Genomic DNA, 19991 nt, shown 5'->3' on the forward strand with positions numbered 1-19991 from the left:
TCACCTTGGTGGGCGCTAGCATTTCTTATTTTCCCACCGCCGCTACAAAAGTTTCATGTTGTTTTTCCAGCAGAAAAAACTTCTCCTTTGCCTTTTATCTCTCGCTCTGTCTGTCGCTCTTTTTCTCGCTGAGCTTTGCTGGCTTGTCGCCCGCTTTCTCTTTTTCTCTGTCTCTCTCTTCTCTGTATTCCAAATTTGTGGACATGACAATTAATTTAAGCTTAATACTTTAGACAACACGGGCACAGAAAAAAATTCGTCTTCATTGACTCTTTAGTTGTCTCTGCTTCACAAGACGCGGGTGGCTATGCGATTTCCGCTAAAAGAACCTCAAGTTGCCTGTATGTTGATTGGGTTATTTTACATTGGTATGCCTGTGGTGCGGATGGATAGTCGGGCGGGCGGGTGTACGGTCACGTGACTACCAAAATTTCTCGGATGCACAGGTTACCAAATTTTTTTTACCCATGGTGCTCCGCTGCGCGCGAGAGAGCTCTGTTAATATCAAGGCGGTAAACTATGCACTTTTTCTTCCAAATCACATTGCGGATTTGTTAATTTGTTGTTAGCGTTTTCCTCTGTAACACTTTGCTTTTGTCTAATGCCTTACTTTTGTCTTGACGCTTAACTGTTCGGTTCTCGTGCACAGTTTTCTAACATCAAGTTTATTTAGGCGTATAGCCTTTAATTACACACTACTCGTGCCTTTCGAAAGAAGACAGTTGATATAAAAGACAAAAATGCAATGCCAAATGAGAAGGCGCGAGGAAAGGACTGAACGCGACTTCCGGTACACAACTTGCCAATTCTGCCATCGGTCAAATCCAGCCGTTGTCGAAATCTGCCTATTATCGCCGTTAATTTGCTGTCCGAAGCAATATTCAAAATCGTTCGGAAACTGAAAGTAGAAATCCCAGCTTTACGTGAAACAAAACGCCACATAAAGAGTTTTAATGCTCCTGACCTTACTTCCGTATAAGGGCCTGTTTACATGGAGGTGGGGGACCCAGGTAGTTGAGGTAACCCGTTTGTCCATATAATCTCTCATTTTAATGTGATCACGTTTACATGTTAGGTGGGGTGACTTGCCACGTGTTACCTCACCTACCTGGGGTCCCCCACCTTCATGTAATCAGGCCCTAAGTAATAAAGTAAACGGGTTTTGTTTTATAAAGAGCAAAAGAAACAAACACAAGACCAAAAAAAGCAGAAAGGTTAGATTCAAAATTTTCTTTAATATCACGTAAATGAAACATTGTTGTTTGCAATGATAACAAGAGTTCTCGGACAACAGAGCTGCCACGTAATCGATTGCAAGTACATTGTCGCGAACGTTATTAAGTCATCCATAGAGAAATCCAATAATCCAACACGATAGCGAAATCCAACAAAAAAAACTCAAGAAAATAAAGTAAATACTTCTGACAGCGCGATCAAGTGTCTTCACGTTTCAGTTGAATGGATTAATGGTGGATGTGACTGACTGTCAAAACATCGAATCTGTTTGGGCATGCAAGCATTCCGTTACCAAAGGAGGGGATTACCCTAATTAACAAACAACTGTACTCCACACTGAACTATGGTACAACGTGCTGTATGTTGGGCGAGTAGAGAAGTATGGCGGCTAAAGGCAGAAAAGGTAAGGATAGCACACAAAACAATACTTAACTATGATTAACAAAAGTATAAATCCAAGGAAAAGTTATAACCTAATGTAAAGGTTAAGCAAGTGGTTAAAAAATCCAAATCGATTACAACGGGCTCAGAGACATCAACTTAAGCCATGAGATTTGCGCAACAGGTCCAGTGGCAAAAGACTCTCCGCTAGACCATGCAACAATTTTACAGGTTGACGGCAGACTTTAGTTTGCCGTTTCCAACGTAAAAAGGAGCGTTATTACGTCAGCATCTCTCACAGTTATTTGCCGTTAACGTGCTCTACAGATGCTAAATTGCAAAAAATGCTTCGGTTAGACTACCACAAACACGCTTATCGTGCAGCCCAGGCTCAAAATAGGACTAACAAACAATTTACACTGTTCCACGAAATACACCGGCAAAATCTAAGTTTCCATGCGAAAATGCGATGAAAGTATTCAAAAGTATCAGACATATTCCTAACATTCGAAACAAAAACTATTTGGCTTTTTTATTTGTGGTATGAGGGTTCTTCAGACAACTACGCAATTATTTTTTTATGTTAAGTTAACTTAACCGACAGAAGGCCGGACAGAATTTAGCCCTGTACATCACGAGAACTCTGTCTAAACAGGTAACCCGGCTTTCAATTTCCTACAGGGTATTTACAGTTCATGCGTGAAGTTATGAACTTTTAATTTGCTTCGAGGGTTCTAAAGACACCTTATTTCATAATTCACACCTTCTCTTTTGTTATTCAACAGCCTTTATTTAACGTACAACCCTCACGAATATTTAACAAACTGAAACTACGGGGAGGGCTTGATGACGCAGCAGGGAAGAGCGGGGCTGATGAATTGAATTCATAACTATTAATAATCGACGTTCGATATATTAAAATTCTAACATGTCTCCAAGCTTTAGCATAGGGAACCCACGCTCTTATTTGTAAACTGAAAATGGAAATTAAAAAAGACATAAAATCTTACCTGTTTTATTTTATTCTTGAATCTGCTGTGGTGCGAAGTGAAATGGAAGTTTTTTACGATGCAAAAACTATGTTCAAGTGGACCCTTTTTGTGATTTCACAATGCTTTGTGGTCAAAGCGAGACGCGAGACGATAATAACAGCCGGCGCGTGACACCAACAGTGAAATGAGAGCCAAACCACATAAAGCATTGTGAAATTAACAACGCTTAAAGTATCGTTAAATTAAGTCGTTAAGCGTCGTCGTAAAGTTAGAGCGTGGGTTTCCTATGGCTTTAGGGTCAAAAATGCAAATTTTTCACGATTCCTTTGTCTCGCAATTCCCAGAAGAGATTTGAACACAAAGAAAACCAAACAAAAACAAAAAAGGACCAGAAAGCCTCGGGGTTATGTTAGAATTTTAATATATCGAATGTGGGCTATTCGGAATTTATCTGTAAAAATCCTCGTTTGAAACAGGGGTCTTTTTTGCATGAGCATGCGCGACCGCTGAACAAGCGATGTGCATGGAGGCTCACCACAGGGTCTGCCTTCATCAAAATGGCGCGTCTCAAAGCTATCATCATCGCGATTATTTTGCTCGTTGGTCTTGGCGAATGTGCTCGTGATTTCACAAAATGTGTAGTTTGTAAAAAAAACTCTAACATTGGCTCAAAAGCGAAGTAGACCGGCTTTAACATACCACAAGCTACTATCAAATTTCATCTCCCCACTTGACCTGGATAACAGCGCGCGTATATGGAGTGCTTGTAGGATTGCACTGACCTCATCAAAGTCTAAACAAAGTGCCGAAAAGTTTGTTGATGTTAGTAAACACTTTCACTTTTCTTTGTTTTGAAATGGGAAAGGATATTCTACAATTTTCCCAGCACTTTAAAGCTACAAAATTAAGAGCACACGAGACGTAGATTAGTCACCTGGTGAAATGTCGGTGGTAGTCACTCTGTATATCTCGAACAATAAAAAAATGAATATCAATGACACACAGTCAAAACTGCATTCAATAGGACCGAAATTAAAGTCGAATCTGATGACCGATTTTGATGAAACAAACGATTGGGTTTCCCAAGAAGTACAGTAAGCATGCGATACCGACCAAAAGTTGCGTTACAATGTTAGTCCACGCAAAAGAAGAAGTTCTACAATTTTCCTATAAACAAACTTTGTATCGGTAAATACTCAAGAGAACAACTTCCTATTCCAACTGATAACGACGGGGTAGTCGCCCACTGATCGTTATTAATCCACTCCCGAAATATGGCTAAATCAGCTATCCACAAATTATTGACAAAAATCCTCCACGGCATCGAGAAACTAATTTGCATCCGATTTATAGACAAACACTAAATAAAGAACATTTTGGTCAATAGCTTCCCATCAGCAATGTATTCTACGCCAAACTTTGCGGTTCTTCAAGGGGAATCAAGACACGAGTCGAGCGCCAAACAACAACAAGCAGCCATGTTCGTGTCAGACATCCTTGAGAAACGTGCTCTTTGAACTCGCTCAGCGCATCAGTCTCCACTTTAATATTAAATCACCACTTCTTTACTTATCTTTTACAACGAAGGTCTTTCCTAAGTGCCTGCTACCATTTGAATCTCAAGCAAGCTTTCAAAGTGAAGAATTTGGTCCCTATGACTATGCACCACGGTCGCTGTCACTGGTCGCGTGCTCTTTATCAGGTCTCGGTGCGCATGCTCATGCAAAAAAGACCCCCGTTCTCGTTTGAGGGATTCCCTCGACTAAGGGATTTTATACAAACAAACCCAAAAACGAAAAAAATAATGGAAATTAACTCTCGTTGCAAATTAAGTTCTCGTTGCAATTAACTGCAATTCAACTTTGCTGTTTCTGACGACATAAAATTCCTCCTCTGGACCAATTTGAACTTAATTGCCAACAAAGCGGTAAACAAAAAATGAAATCTATTTTTCAAAATATCCACGAAAATAATCGAGTTAGCGTGAAAAATTGTTCCCATGTGTTACAATTTAAAGTCTTTTGAGACTATGACAGTACAATTATTAAAAGTAGCAGACGTTCCAGCTTCATTACATCCCTTCAGAAATCTTGAACAGCCTTGCACCGTTCTTCCTCATCTACCTCGACTTCACGTTTTATTGTCACCTTTTCAGAAGTAACTGACTCGGGTAGTGACACGGCTTCACAGCAGTCGAACTTCTTTGAAATCTCAATCTTACTTGAAGTATCTAACATCTCTATTCTCGATACGCTCCGTAACAAATTTATATGGAATTCCTTTCTGCAGTCCCCTGGTCCAGGCTGTTGTCACACGCAGGCTATGGTTTGTGAATTGACCCTCAATTCCAGCGTCTACTGGACAATTTCCATACCAAACTGCGAAATGTATAAAAAATATTGTGAGACTATTTTTTACGACCTAACGCATATAATCTGCTGCTTCCTTTAAAACTTACAATCATCAGAATACTTGTCTGCGTTATCTTAAATTTGTACATAATATGTAGTATTACTTTATTCTAATTACCTTTTTCATTTAATTTCTATTTGTTTTTGCTTTTCCTACGGGGATATTAGCATAAGTTTATGCTATCTTTTTGAAATTCGAAGTGAAATAAAGTTTTTGATTGATTGAATCGACGTCTAGGGGTTAAATAAAACGCGTCCTTCCCCTGAACTCCATTATAACATGACAGCATAGACCCACCTACCGAACAATCAAACACGCCGATAAAATGGTCGAACAACTGAACAAAGAAGCTAAAAAATTCAAAGCAAACGCCGGGTAACATATAGATAGTCGCTAGCATACGTATTAATTTGGAGTTTCTCTTTTTTTCATTTCTCGCAGTGAAAACGTACCAAAATTTGCCTACTTCTGACTGCCATGCGCGGTGATTCCATATGACAGGAGTTACGAAAAGTGAAAGACCTGAGACACAAGCTTCTGTCTCAGTGTTTAAAGCAGATTATTTGCTTGTAAATAGCGCCTCAACACCTCAAGTACAAACGGATCATATCTCATTATGGCCATTGAAAATGAAGTGAAACCTCCGGAGCGAAGTTATCATCACGTGACCACTTGTACTTCACCTGACAGAAAGGCGCACTTTTATAGAAGGTGAATTAAGTATAATTAATACATAACTTACGATTAAGTTTTCAACGTCACGCATACACGCTATTTTAAATGTCAAACAGATGTCACGCGGTTATACCCACAGGGTACCATGGAAAACAACAAAAGCCCTCACAGTGTGACCCTTCGAAACTGTTCTCGTGTTTTTAAATTTTGAGTGACCGAGACAAAAGAGTTCGGGTAACTAAAAATAAAATACCTCGTATTAGGGAAGCATTCATCATTCATGTGAATCAATAACTCCAACTGAACACAATGAAATCGACATCGTTTGTTGATAACTTGCACCCGCCAAAACAATGCGTGATATCTTAAAGCCGATGTCAACTTGCAACAGTGTTGAAACATGGTGCAAAAGAGCCGAGTACAGAGTTTGTCGTTGGCGTTCGCCTTGGTTAAGACTAAAATCAACTGAGAGCGATGGTTTTCTCTCTCTGATCTCTGTCACGAAACGTAGGTATATGTTGCGTGACAATCACTACAGGCCTGCATTTTAGCGTGTCCTTCGAAGACAAAAATGCTTGTGTGGGAGGGAAGGGAAAGAGAGCAAGCGGCTCTCGCGATTTCACTCTTAAAGTCTCATTATTTAAAAGACGATAAAAGTAATAATTCTGCCAAATATCACAAAATTTTAATGCGTAGATTTTGAGAAATCGTCTTCTGTGTACCAGTGTTTTTTCGCCGTCATGTTTGTTTGTCTAATTAGAAACACGCGCTGTCACGCGAGTTACCGCTGACCGCCAGCAAAACTTTGTTCAGCCACCTTAACCACTACTACTTTTTCAATCGAAATTTACGCTGCTTTCATTTAATAATTCAAAGATACAGTCCGTCAATGGATCAAGGGAACATTATAGTAAGTTACAAATCGAGTCCTGATTGTAAAGCGCTTTAGATCACTAAGAGAAAGGCGCTATATATATGTATATGTATATTATTATTATTTACGTATAATATAACCTTCCCAGTCAGGAGAAAGGGTTCCACAAGACCACCAATCTATGAATCAGAGTCCATCACATTCATATACATCCTGTAGGCTACTACAAGATTATACTCACATAAAAAAACAATAGCATTTCCTTTCTTAAGTCATTGTGTACAATAGTTGAAAAGAATTGTATTGTACCACAGATACCACTCTATTACCACCCTGTTTACAACAACTGTCCTTTATTTTCTTTTTCAATATTTGTGATTTGTGTATTCTCACATTTCTTTTGTTTCTTTTAATGTTACTGCAGCCTTTCAGCATTGGACATATGTGAGTATTGAAAATGGTACCATGATTGTAGTATAACATGCCCAAAAGTCGAAATAAGTGGCTGTCTAATATCATTACTTTTTATGTTTATGCCTTTAGACCTGCTATCCTTATTGCAGAGTAAAAAACTTTTACATGTCGTTAACTTCGCACAATTTTAGTAAGGCTGGTGGGGCTGATTAGTTTGAATACCACCAAGTCTACTTGAAAGAGGGTACCCCACTCCCCCCCCCTTGCCCTGAACAAGCGCTGTGCATTTACATTTAGGAGAATGCAGTGCTTATTAATAAATTATTATTTCTTATTGTTTTTAGCATTGCTTATGCTGATATTTGCCGCTGTTGCTATTCTTTATGTGGGACCTGAAGAGGACATTTTTGTTTACCCCACAATATTTTTCTTAGAGCATACCAAGACAGTTTAACTTATATTTTATGCTACAGTGAAACCTCAATAAAGCGAAACTCTATATAATGAAGTCCTCGGTATAACAAACGATTTTCCTTGCCCTAGTAATAGTAAAATAAATGAAAAAGAACCTCGATATAACAAAATCTCTTTATAGCGAACAAATTTTGCCATTCCCTTCGCCCCTTGTTATGTCGAGGTTCCACTGTATTGGTAATAATAATAATAATTATTGAGTAACCATAGTACAGCATACACTCTGATTGATCAGTTTAACAATTGTTGCAAGTGGGTGCAAGCTGAGGACAGTTAACCCTTTAAGCCCCAGTATCCACATACAAATTCTCCAAACTGATCTCCATACATTTCCTTCAAAAATTAGTTGAGGGAATTTGATAATAGATCAAGGTATTTTCTCTTGGGTGATCATTTTATTTATTCTCATAACTTATCTCTTGACAGTGTATGTAGATTGTTAGGAGAAAATTGATGTTGGTCACTATTGGGACTTAAAGGGTTAAGTAAGCATCACAGCTGTGCACTAATGACTCATAATGTGTTACAAAGGTTTTTTTATTTTTATTTGTCCCATGAAAGTAGTCGGGAGTAATGCATATATGAGCCGGGGGAAATCCCTGGCTCCCACCCTTTAGTGACAGCACTGCAGGGCCTACAGTATTATCAAATTGAAATAAATAGATATATACTTTAAGAACTAAAGGCATAAAAGGCAGCTGTTAATAACAAGCCCACTAGAACTAATGGCACCATAATACAATCATTATTATTAATAATAATGGTCTTCTTACGGTACCTTCTGATTTCTTTGATTTCTTTGTTCTTCACAGCAACCAGGATCTTGATAAGCTAGACGTAAGTAACAGATTACACTCAGTTAATTTTAAAAATCATAACTTTACATTTTTACATGTATTTTGTAGATAAAATTATGTCAATGCATAGAATCTCAAACCCAGACCTTCTCAGCCTGTGGGAGAAACATACACTGTATGCTACCATATTGACAATTTTAGTAAAATCAACATGTCACTCAATCTGCTTACTTGAATTACTGTATTGATTATGCACCCTGGGTGCTTATTAAATTTTTTGAGCCGTGAGAGTGTGAGCTTTTTTGAGGTTGGCGCTTGTTCGAGGCTGGGTATTAAATTTTCATTATTTTCAGCCAGTAGTAGGTCAATTTTCCAACAAAACAGTAAATAATAACAAACATGAAGGTGAACCAAAGGAGAATTTCAACTGTTCATTGAAAAAGAAGACTAAGAACTTGGTCTTTGGAGAAGTCTCTTAGTAATACCTAGTCAAAATTTCTATTTCATTTTCAGTAAGGGCAAAAGGCAAACTCTCTGGTGTTGCCTTATCGATGTCTCACAGTGTAACATCTGCAAATGGCCAGGTCATTCGATGAGAAGCAGAGGGCATTAAAGAAATCATAAACAATATTCTTCATGTCCACTTCTTCTTTTTTGGGGGGGGGGGGGATGGGTAGGGGTGGGGGGTGGATGTTTATTCCAAGAGGGCCGCTTGACAGAATAAATACGGTATTTGGAAGTGACATTCATTTATCCATGACATACTGCATTCTGTCAAATTAAAGATTGAAAACTTCCCAATGTGGCCAATTTAAAACAATGAATGCTGGTTGATTTTTGCAATGTAATAGTAAAGCTCACAGTTTGCCTTATTTATTGCTCTAACAGGAACCAGAATTAAATGTAACTGACAATGGTACACCTGTGCAAGTTTGTACTCAGAGGACAACACAGCCCCTAAACATCGTTTAGTAAGTTGCCAGTTAAAAAGTTTAAAGGCGGCCAACCCAATTAGCTCGAGTGACCACAAACACTCATGAAGTGAACATATTTTGTAGTCCTAAAGCAACTTAACTAAATCTGATGTGACAATTCATTCAAAATGAACATAACAAATTGCTCTCAATTTTTTTAATTTAGATTTTGAAGTTGCATTGAGAACGTAAATTGAGATAATGCTTTAAATCTATTATTAATATGTGTCTCTAGGACAGGCAACTATATCAGAATTGATAAAGCCAACTTCATAAGGAAATTAAAACAGAACTTGAATCTCACAGTGTATGCCTTTTTTGTAAAGAAAAAAACAATGGTGCCTTATTATGTGCATGTAATGGTTCACTTTGCCATTTAGATTAATTTTAATTTGATGGAAAGTTATGACAAATTTCAGCAAAAGAATAATATTATCAGTGGATAACATTTAAAAACTGGGTTAAAAGATTGTTCTTATACATGTACTACCACCCAGGCACATCAAAAGTTGACAAATGCTAGTGTATCCAAACCACAGGCATCCCAAGTGCTTTATGGTTTCTTGATTCCTATGCCACAAATCAAACCAGATCATTTTTGAATGTTTGTCTGTACCTTTCTTTGGTCCTTTTTGAGAGGATTTTCATCGGAGTGAAGATGGTTTCTCAATTTTGATTTTAACCAATAAAATTGCTTCAGGCAAATCAGAAACTGGAGATGACAATACAATGCCTCAAGTTTTTGGTAATTGTCCAGATAAGAAGGAAAGAACCAAACACAATGAACATGTAGGAAAGCAAAAAGGTGCTGATTTTACCATTATCTCTGCAACACTACTACACAAGCAGCATGTATATTAAGGTGATTCCCTGGTTTTGCACTGCGCACCTCTTACTGCGCATAACAAGATGGCCTCCGTAAAAAAGAGCATGTGAAGTAACATTATTAAAATGAAGTTGACCGAAGAGAAACGCTATTGCAATTCTTGCCTGCGGTTGTTTCTTGCCGAGGTGAGACTCAATGTGGTGGGAATGTGCATAACGTAAGCAGTGCAGAGAACCTCGATAGTGGATGCTTAATTTGTGCTTATTCACTTTGATTTTCATTTAAACGCTTTCTTTATCACATTGTGTCCTAAATGTGACATCTCGATGTAAATTCTGTAAAAACGGATTTTTTAATACTTTTTCCCCCCTTTCACCTACATTCTATTTTGAAACTCGACCCAGTCCTCTCTCAAAAATCAAGGAAAATGCATGTGGTGAGCACTTTCTGCAGCTCTACCGCAAAAACGAGTACGGTGACCCCCAATTTTTATTTCGTGATTTTAATAAGGACAGTGCTTTCTTTCAGTGAGAAAAAAATTGGCACAAATCTATGTTCAGTTTTTTGGCAATTTTACTAAATTGTACGGATTGAGCTATCACGTGTCGAATAGCGCGTGTCCAATTTAATTCTACTTTAGGGTGTAAAGTAAAAACAAGGGCATTAAAAGGCATTTTTCTGGTACGTAAGTGGATAAACAATACATTAAAGTCAAATTCTGTGCGATACCACATGCATCATTGAAAAAATCTTTCCTTTTTGTCTAGTTTTGGGCTGCGCGCAGTTTTTGTCAAAGGGTCCAAAATAGCCGTATTTGTCAGCATTGTGACGTCAAAACGAGCACGATGACCCCCACTTTTTATTACTTTTTTATCATCTTCTTGACTCGTCACATCAGTGTACCAAGTTTCATCTACAATCTATGTTAGGTTCTTTTACTAGGGAATCACCTTAATTCCTTGTTTTCTAACCAACTTCCTTACAACAAAATCTTGACTGAGTCTTAGTAACACATAAATCCTATGTGAGGAACATGTAAAAATTGTAAACTTTTCTCGGCTATTGTTTTCAACTCTTATGATTGGTCAAAATCTTTTAAAACAAAAAAAACACCCTTTAAAAATGGAGTACATTTTATTTTGGAAACTGCCTTTATGTAGGTTTATGCAAAATGTAAATTTACTCTGTAAACAGTCTCCACTACCTACCTAGATTAACTCTAGCTATTTTGCGGGCTCGTGTTAGTTAGTGTCTAATACTTTGCAAAAATCTGCCATAATCTTTGACCTTTATGCATTATGCATTATGTAAAATGCATACATGTCTGTAAATCAACATTCCAGGAATTTGGCAAATTTGTTGTTTACAAATTTATTATTACATGTATATCTTCCCAGAGTCTACATGTGCTGAAGGGTGTTAAGGAACTCTCCTTTGTTTCCATTTTATCACAAGCTATAAAATATAATAAACACTACTGCTGCTAAGAAATAAAATAATGAAATCATTTCATGGAATTGCTCACGGTTTTGAAGACATTTACACTAATTATGTACAATAAATTCTTGTTTTCAGTGGAGAAGTTAGCTTAGAGCCTGCAGTGTACTACGAGGAGGAAGGAAATCAGGAGGCAAACACTGAAATGGTAAGGCAACAATGCACTAACCCTTGGTGTGTCACATAACCTTTTACCATACAGTGGTACTGTAGACAATAATAAAAAGTCCAAATGCAAGCCTTAGGGAAAACATTGTATTTCATTATTGTGGTTTCAGTTATAGAACAGAGTATTGTTACCAAGTCAAGCAACATTTGAAATCTTCTTTGCATTTTTACTGTATGGGAATAATGTGAAAGTGGATTTAAGCAGCGAGCAAAGAAAGACAGTAGTGTCGGATAGCCTGGGGCTAGTGGATTTTGCTATCGGGCTAGTGAATTTTGTTCTTAACTTGCCCGATGGGCAAGTGGAGTTTTTTGAGGAATTCAAATTACAGATCAAGAACTGTGAAATCAATTCTGCTCATCAATTTTTTGGGGGCTAGTTGAAATGACGTTTGGGCTAGTATATTCTAGCTTCAGCTTGCCCGAATGGCAAATTTAAAAAATTTTTTGCACCCTGATTTAAGGATTGATTTTTTAAAATACATTGTTGCCTTTCTACATGTATTCTATCCTGTATATAATACAGTTTCTTTATGAGTAAAATGTGATCACTTTTTTTTATGGAACACCTGACACAGCATGAAGGAATTTGTTTATTTATGATAAGCAACATATTGAAATTTAAAATTTGTTTGACCTTTGTTCAATTTACCTTTTTTCTTATAAAATAATCTTATATCTATGTTAAGTATCTGCCACTGCAATAATTTTTAAAGAGTTTAATCGTGAAGTACTGACCATTTTTCATTCAAAGCTACAATTACGAGTTTGCAATTTTTTCAGAGCTTTCGGGCACTTGATTTCTCTTTGTACAAAATAGCTAGACTGGCAACCCACAGGCATTGTGCTTGGATCAAGTGATCCCAAACTTCATTCTGAATGACAAAAATGGCCTTGCCTATGTAATAGCTATTGCTTAAAACATTTCCTGTTTGGCCATTATCTGCCAAGGCTAAACATAGGTACTTTTAACGTGCATGAGCTGTTTTGAACGCTTCAGTGTAACTGTACCAAGAATCTACTCTTTTAATCCTAAATTAAGACAATTTTTTTCTGCAAAATTGGAAATTGCCGTACATTAACGAAAATGCAAAACATTACGCATAGCTGAGTCCATCCTCATACTATAGATTCACATTTTTTCTTCGTCTTTCCTTTGGAGAGCTGGTGCAAAATAAAATGCATTTAAATGCAATTTAAGGGAGTTAACAACTAAGAGCGCCTTTAGTGCCTGAGGTCAGCGGTCTTTGGCATGCACATGCCCAGTGGCTGGCTACATCGATCATGTGATTTATTGGCGTGTTTCAGTTGTCCTTTGTGCTAGGTTCTGTCAGCCATTTTCTTCTCCTCCCCCCTCCCCCTAGGCTTTGTTCGTTTTTTGTCCACTGATGTTTTTCAGTGGGATGGGTGCCTGTTCCTTTCCTTTCGTGTAGGGGCTCATGGCTGGGTTGCGCTGTTGTGTCAGTCATGCGGGCATTATTTCAATCTAGGGACTTGCTGCCAATAGTGGAAGCCCTTGGATACTCCAGGCACCCAACCTCCATTTTAGTGATGCAGTTGTTAACAAATTGTTAAAGTACTTTGAATATCAAGTCACCAAATGTTGCTTAGAGAAAAGACTCGAAGGTTTCTTTATGATTTCTTAAGATAATTGGGGCTTGTCGAATACTGAATAGCTAGGAAACGTCACGATTTTTATTATTGTTGTAGATGGTTGCATCATCATTATTCACGGGGTTGCCATGTGCAATTCTACTTAATGAAACAGTCTCTTACCCTGATGACTCGATTCTACAAATGTTATAAGTTATTGCCTGTTTATAGAAAAGAGCCTTTACTTAAGGCATTGGTTACAAAACTAAAGAGGTCTTCATACATTCAAGTTACTATGTGAAGTTACTGACTGTGAAAAACCAGTCTACATGAGATGTAGTCAAACAGTTTGCACCTGTAAGTGTTGGACTTTTCCCCTTTCACGGTTCGTACATGAGGGAATTCTACTTATCACAGTAATCTAGCACATGAAGATGGTGGACTTTGTCCCTTTTTTAAGTGAGAGAATAAAGCTTGTTTACAGGATCAACTTAGTTGGTACAGCTTTTAAAAAAATAAGCTGCCTTTCAAGCTTCTAAAACCACAATTTATAGGCTGCATACTTCTAAGTTTAAGTCCATATCTAAATATCAATTATTAACGTTTCATTTGAAGAACTTTGAAAAATATATGATCTTTTACACTCTACCTCGAAGCATGTGTAACAGAACTCAGAAATTATGAAATACATGCATTGTACCATAATTTGCGATAGCCGAATTAGGTTAGAAATGTCTTGAAGCAGCACCCATCCACCCACCCAAATTTGAACCCTTAAACAGCTGCATCGCTGTACTCAATGTTTGAATCATAAAGATATTTATATGTTATGCTTCTAAGCACCTTTAGCTGTAACAATAGATGAAAAATTTAGAAGAACCAAGATGGGGGTCTCAAAGTGCCCTTGTTTGACCTTTAGCAATGTCATAATTAGATGCCAAAATCTCATTGGTTCCTCGCATCAACTCATAGTACCTCCGACCATATATGTCCAAAAAATTTCTAAATCACCTGCAAGAGGCAGTCTGTAATCAGAAGGCAAAACAAAGGAGAGACCCTGAAAACCTTCATCCCACTCATGACACACTGCACATAAAGATAACTCTACAGAGGGTCTGGGAAACCCTTCTTGAAAAATACAGCAATTGAAAGTTACAAAGAGAGCAGAAGCAAGCTAACTAAAAACATAGAAAATACATACAGTCTCCATTCCTCATCAGGACATAGGGAACCTGAAGGGTACATGCAGCTTTTCCAGCTGAGTGCTGAACTCATAAAATAATTCCCTTTCTGGAGTACTATAATACTGGCATGTAGAGGAAACCAATCCAAGAGTCAAAATGAGAAACTACACTGTAAAGCTCTTAAGCTAGCCAAGTAAGTCCAACAATGAGTTTGTAGGGATTCATAGGGGAAAGCCGGGCATCGAGGGGGAAGCCAACAGAAAAAATACCAGAAAAAATCTTGAATTGCTTGAACAGGGGCCGTGAGGAATCAGTAGGTAATGATGATGTTTCTATTGTTCGCGCTCACAAGTACGAAATGGTTAGGATGACGTAAAGACAGAAAATCCTGAAGGGACTGCTTAGGTAGATTTTGTGACATTTATCGTGCAGGCATACTTCGATACTATTTTGTGCTATGTGTTATCAGTGACATTCTGTGGAGCAGTTGTTTTGAAAGTTATGGCCCAAAAGACACTTGTTAAGCGCAGATGAAGTTAAAGGGTGCGTATAACTGTGTATATATAAACACTTGGAGAGTTTGCCAGACACCAGTTCACAAATATTTGATTTATATCGGAAACCTTGCCAGACACTCTTTCTCTCTCTTCGACCGGAATAAGACTCAGCCCCAAACAAGCAAGATGAGTGAACAACGGCTAGCTTAACACTAGCAGAACGATGGATGATTACAGAAATTCGCTGACAATCAAATTCTGTGCTGATTTTTTCCCTGCTCACAGATGTCCTTCCGCAATAAAGTTTAGAATAAGACTAGAATGCATGAGCGTGAATTGATCAAACGTCCTTTTAATTTCTAAGGTTTATTTCCAGCAAATAAAATGAACTGAATGTAAAAAGAGAAAGAGAAATAACGAAAAATAACTTCTAATTAAATCTTTTCTTATGGTTTCGAATAAACTATTCTCGGAACTGAGACTGTTTTGATCAAAGCTGCGTAAATCAAGCTGAAACTGTGCATGGAACCTTGCATTTGCTGTATTTATCTCACCTATTGCATGGAATATGTGTGAAAATCTTCATTATGAATCGGTATATTTCAAAGAGCTACACAACAAGCAACAATACTATTGACCGACCATATACAGAGCGGGGGCAGCGGTAGTGTCAACTATTACTAGTTTATGCCAGATATATGACAAGCTGAAAAGGAGAAATTGAAATGAGCTGCAGAAAGCAACAAATAATTGTGAAAAGTGGGAATGGGCAAAGGAATCCTGGAGGTTACACCATTTCCAAGAAAGCCAAGAGTGAATAATTTCCTTCAACAACAGCAGGGTTTTAAGTTATACACAGGCAACTCAAATTGTCTCCTACAATCTGAGAAACTAGCTAAACCAGAATATGTGAAAAATGGGGCTGACATAGCTGAGAACCAGTGTTGACTAGGTGGAACAGGATCTAAGGGACCAGCACTGGAAGCATAGCCACTGACATGTTTGCACCCACTAAAGCAAAAGACAACAGGGGGTGTTTGTAAATGAAAGAACAGCAAGAACTGGCCTACCCGGTGCTGAGGTGGCAAGTTAAAGTCAATATCTAAATACCAATTATTAATGTTTCATTTGTAAACCTTTGAAAAATATAATTTTTGTACTTCACGTTGTGCTGTTCGATAATAACCGAATTAGGTCATAAATGTCTTGAACCAGCAGCCACACTAAAATATGAACCCTTAAACAGCTGCATCACTGTACTCAGCATTTGAATCATGAAGATATTTAAATGTTATGCTTCTAAACACCTTTGGCCATTACAAAAGATGACTAAATTGTGAAGAAACAAAATGCCAGTCTCAAAGTGCCCTTGTTTGACCTTTAGCGCAGCAATGTCATGTTTAGAATCTCATTGGTTAAAAAAAACATCAACTCATAGTACCTTCAACCTTATTGGCCCCTGCAACACGCATCCGAACAGGCAAAGCCAAAAAGAAACATACCCTTAGACCACTGACATGTAAAATAGCGTAACAATGGTTTAACTCTTTATGTCTCAATATTTGCATACAAATTCTCTCCCAACTGATCTCCATACATTGCCTTAAAGGATTAAGTGGGAGAATTTGTTAAAAGGTCACAGCATCATCTTTTTATTAATTCTCATAACTTTTCTGTTGATTGTGCATTGCTAATGTTAGGAGAAAGGGTTAACAGCTAAAAAAATTGCCTGTCTGCAGAGGTTTCAATAAAATTGAAGTAGCCAGCAGATTTGAATAGACAAGGGAGTAACTGACTGTATCAACAGTCCACGTTATCAAGAGGTGTCTGGGGGCATGCTCCCTCAGAAAATTTTAAAATTGCAAAGCCCTAATAAGCGATTTCCAGTGTTTAGGGGACTAAACTGAGTATAAAAGAGCGAGATTTCCATTCAAGAAGATTTGGGGTTTAGTCAAATTTTGATTTATTAGCCACACAATAATATGAACTCCTGCAAGCAATGAACAAATGATAATTATACTAAGTTACACTGTACATTTTCGGGTGAACAAATTATATTTTTGTCCTTTACATTACTCAAACTAGTTGCTTCTTCTTTGAAGGAAAAGAAGCCGACTTCTCTGAGCAATGTAGCTGACACATTTCGTCAGTAGTCAGTGCTTATTGAAACCCCTGTGTCTTAATTGTATGCTACATTGTTTTGATATGCTTATTTCTTCTTGGAGCCTGAATAAATATAGGAATAAACAAATCAGAGGCCAAAAGGTCCCCCACACCCCAGGAATAAATATTGTGTAACGTCATTAATGCTGTAATAAGCCACTGCTTTCAATAATTGTTAAGTTTCAATGTTACCCAAGGGAGAGCCGAGGAAAATACTGAGATTCAATTTGTCTTACAGCCTATAAAAAGAACTCCTACAAATACATGTAAACCTCGGTGAGCCGTTGTTGTTCAAGGGTAAACTCATCGCTAATGATGAGCTAGAATCCGCAGTGATTCGCAAGAAGGCAAACATTGATCCGCTACGATCAGCAAGAATCTGCAATGATTCACAAGAAGGTTAAAAATGATCCGCTACGATCAGCAAGCAAAGCTACAATGCAAAGCAACACTAGCAAAAGGGCAAACAAGGAGCCCTGCAATTCCCCACGGGCCGCCCCGTAGGTCACATACTGAAGTGGAAGAAGACTGCTGGCCAACTAGCTCGAGTTTAACTTTGCCTAAACGATATTTAGCCACATATAACGGTGACAGTTTTATTTCATAGATTTTGCACTGTTGCCGGCTCAGAGACTTTTGGCAGAAAACAGTTTCATTGTAAGATTTCAGGTGACCTGTAGCCTATAGCAATGTAACAATATTTCTTATTTCGCACATAGGGTGGTGATCCTCTGTGATGAAGAGGTGGACAAGTACAAAGAACAAAGTAAACTAATTAAATAAAAGGACATGTTTATGGTTGTTGTTGCAAAAAATGTTTTAAGGTTCTAAGGTTATTCTTATATATAATGTTATAAGTGTAATGTTTTTTGTCTTTGAATCAATTATCACTTTAAAGGGCAAAAATTAATTTAACATTTTGCTGTACATGTACCTGTAAGTTTAATATATAGATTTAGCCGCGCTAAAAGCAAAGCTCTGGTTAATGATATGTGTAAACAAAAAAATTAAATCGTGTAATGCTAAATGGGGACGACAATAAAATGGCCTCAAGACTAATAGATCTAATTAGCAAAAAAACAAATTGCATGTGCAGCACACTTTTTCATCTAATTAGAAAAAAAAATTTGCATGTGCAGCATGCTTTTTTGTCTTTCCCTTGCCGTTTTTTTTTTCACGACTACAATGCTGTTTTGTATGACTAAAACGTCAAACTTCCTACTCACACATTATTTTTGTGGAGGAATTGTCGTATGTGTTTACCTAATAATGTTTCCTGTGCTCAGTTCCCTTTTATTTTTGACTGCCGCTCATTTTCACCTTGCTGGCCACTAGCATTTCTCATTTTCTCAACGCCAGTTTGAATTTCCATGTTTTTCTTCCCATGCAATTTGTGGGGTCCTTTGTTTTCAATAACTTGCTCTAGCTCTTTCTCCGTTATCCACATTAGTGTAAACATAAAAAATAACACCGAAAAGACACAACTTTGTTGTTGTTTTTTCTTTCTAAAAGTCCGGGCGGCCATGTGATTCCCTTTCAAATAAAACCTTGGGTTGCATTTGGGTTGCCATACCTATTGATTGAGTTATTTTACATTGGTATGCCTGTGGTGCAGACAGATGGTCGCGCGCTCGCTCGGTGTATGGTCATGTGATTACCAAATTTTCTCGGATGGGTAGATTGCCACATTTCCTTAGCTATGGGGCTCTGCGCCGTGCATGGAGCACCGCTATAAAAGTAGCATATCAGTGTTTGTTTATAAATAGACTGAGTTTGGTAATACTGTACAAGAAGTCATTTCACTAAAACTAAGAAAATAAGGAATAAGCTAACTCAACTAACCTGTTATCAAATGTTATGTCATCTGCAATGCAAAAATTTCATCTCATAACCTTGGAACTTGTGTGCCTGATTAATTCACAGGCGTAGATATACATGTATCCACCAGCTTTTTGCTGAAAAGGGCTAAAATGAAAAATACAAAATGTAAACCATTCTGAGACCAACTTTAGATTAAAAAAAAAAACCGTTTGCTCAACTGCTTTTAGAGTCAGTAGAATACAAAGCATTAAAAAAAGAACATAGTATTCATGTTATGATTAATTTTTTATTCCAGTCAATTTTTGTTTCTCCTTTACTTCAAGCATACATAACTATACCAAAGAACAAAGAAAAAGAAAAATTACCTGAAATAAAAAACTAACTGCAATACATTTTGTACACACAATGTTCATACTTTTTGCTTACAACAAGATGCCTGAACCATTTAATACCTTTATGTCTGTAACCATTAAAAATGTGTTGTGAATGTATGATAACAATGAATGCAATAATTGCTGTATAACAGACATAAGGTACCAGTAAACATGTCAAGACAATAGGTTACATGTACATTGCGAGATGAATGTCACCTTGGATGTGCCTATCACTATAGTACCATCACATTCATATACACTGTATCATTACAAGCTCATGTACACTGCATCTTTACACCTATCGTCTATGCACCCTAAACCATTCTCTCCCCCAGCAAAGAGAGGGGTTTTTGAACTCACAGTAGTTTCCCTACTCAAAAAATCTAATTTCCCACTCTTGGAGTGGAGAATTATTTGCAAATTATAATTTTTTTAGCCGGAGTTAAACATACAACTTTGCTGTGAAAAGTAAAGGTCACATTCAGTCTGTGCAACACATTCCTGCAGCTTCAAAATGTGAAACCTGTTGCATAAAATAGCCACACAGAGGTTACAGGAGTCAACCTGGTTCGTGACTTGCTCAGTTTAACCTTTGACCTGAACTGATATGGTATGTGGTCCTTGGTCCGGTATTCAAACATA

The 19991-nt window shown here is 37.5% G+C and overlaps 2 long non-coding RNA genes across 2 annotated transcripts in view; one reads left to right on the forward strand and one right to left on the reverse strand.

Moving 5' to 3' along the window:
* The first annotated feature begins 1498 nt into the window (after positions 1-1498).
* LOC140940242 (uncharacterized) lies at positions 1499-18999 on the forward strand. The gene is made up of 7 exons (XR_012166324.1): positions 1499-1639; positions 5463-5732; positions 6995-7014; positions 8271-8295; positions 9144-9226; positions 11631-11700; positions 17874-18999. It is a non-coding gene; the product is annotated as an uncharacterized lncRNA (long non-coding RNA).
* The window catches only part of LOC140940231 (uncharacterized), a 17778-nt gene continuing 2324 nt past the window's right edge, over positions 4538-19991 (reverse strand). The window contains exons 2-4 of the long non-coding RNA XR_012166314.1: positions 18997-19119; positions 8237-8289; positions 4538-4987 (exon numbers count right to left, since the gene is read on the reverse strand). This is a non-coding gene — a long non-coding RNA (uncharacterized lncRNA). The remainder of the gene's footprint in view (positions 4988-8236; positions 8290-18996; positions 19120-19991) is intronic.

Source organism: Porites lutea, chromosome 6 (genome assembly GCF_958299795.1).
Source record: "Porites lutea chromosome 6, jaPorLute2.1, whole genome shotgun sequence".
Lineage (NCBI taxonomy): Eukaryota > Metazoa > Cnidaria > Anthozoa > Scleractinia > Poritidae > Porites > Porites lutea.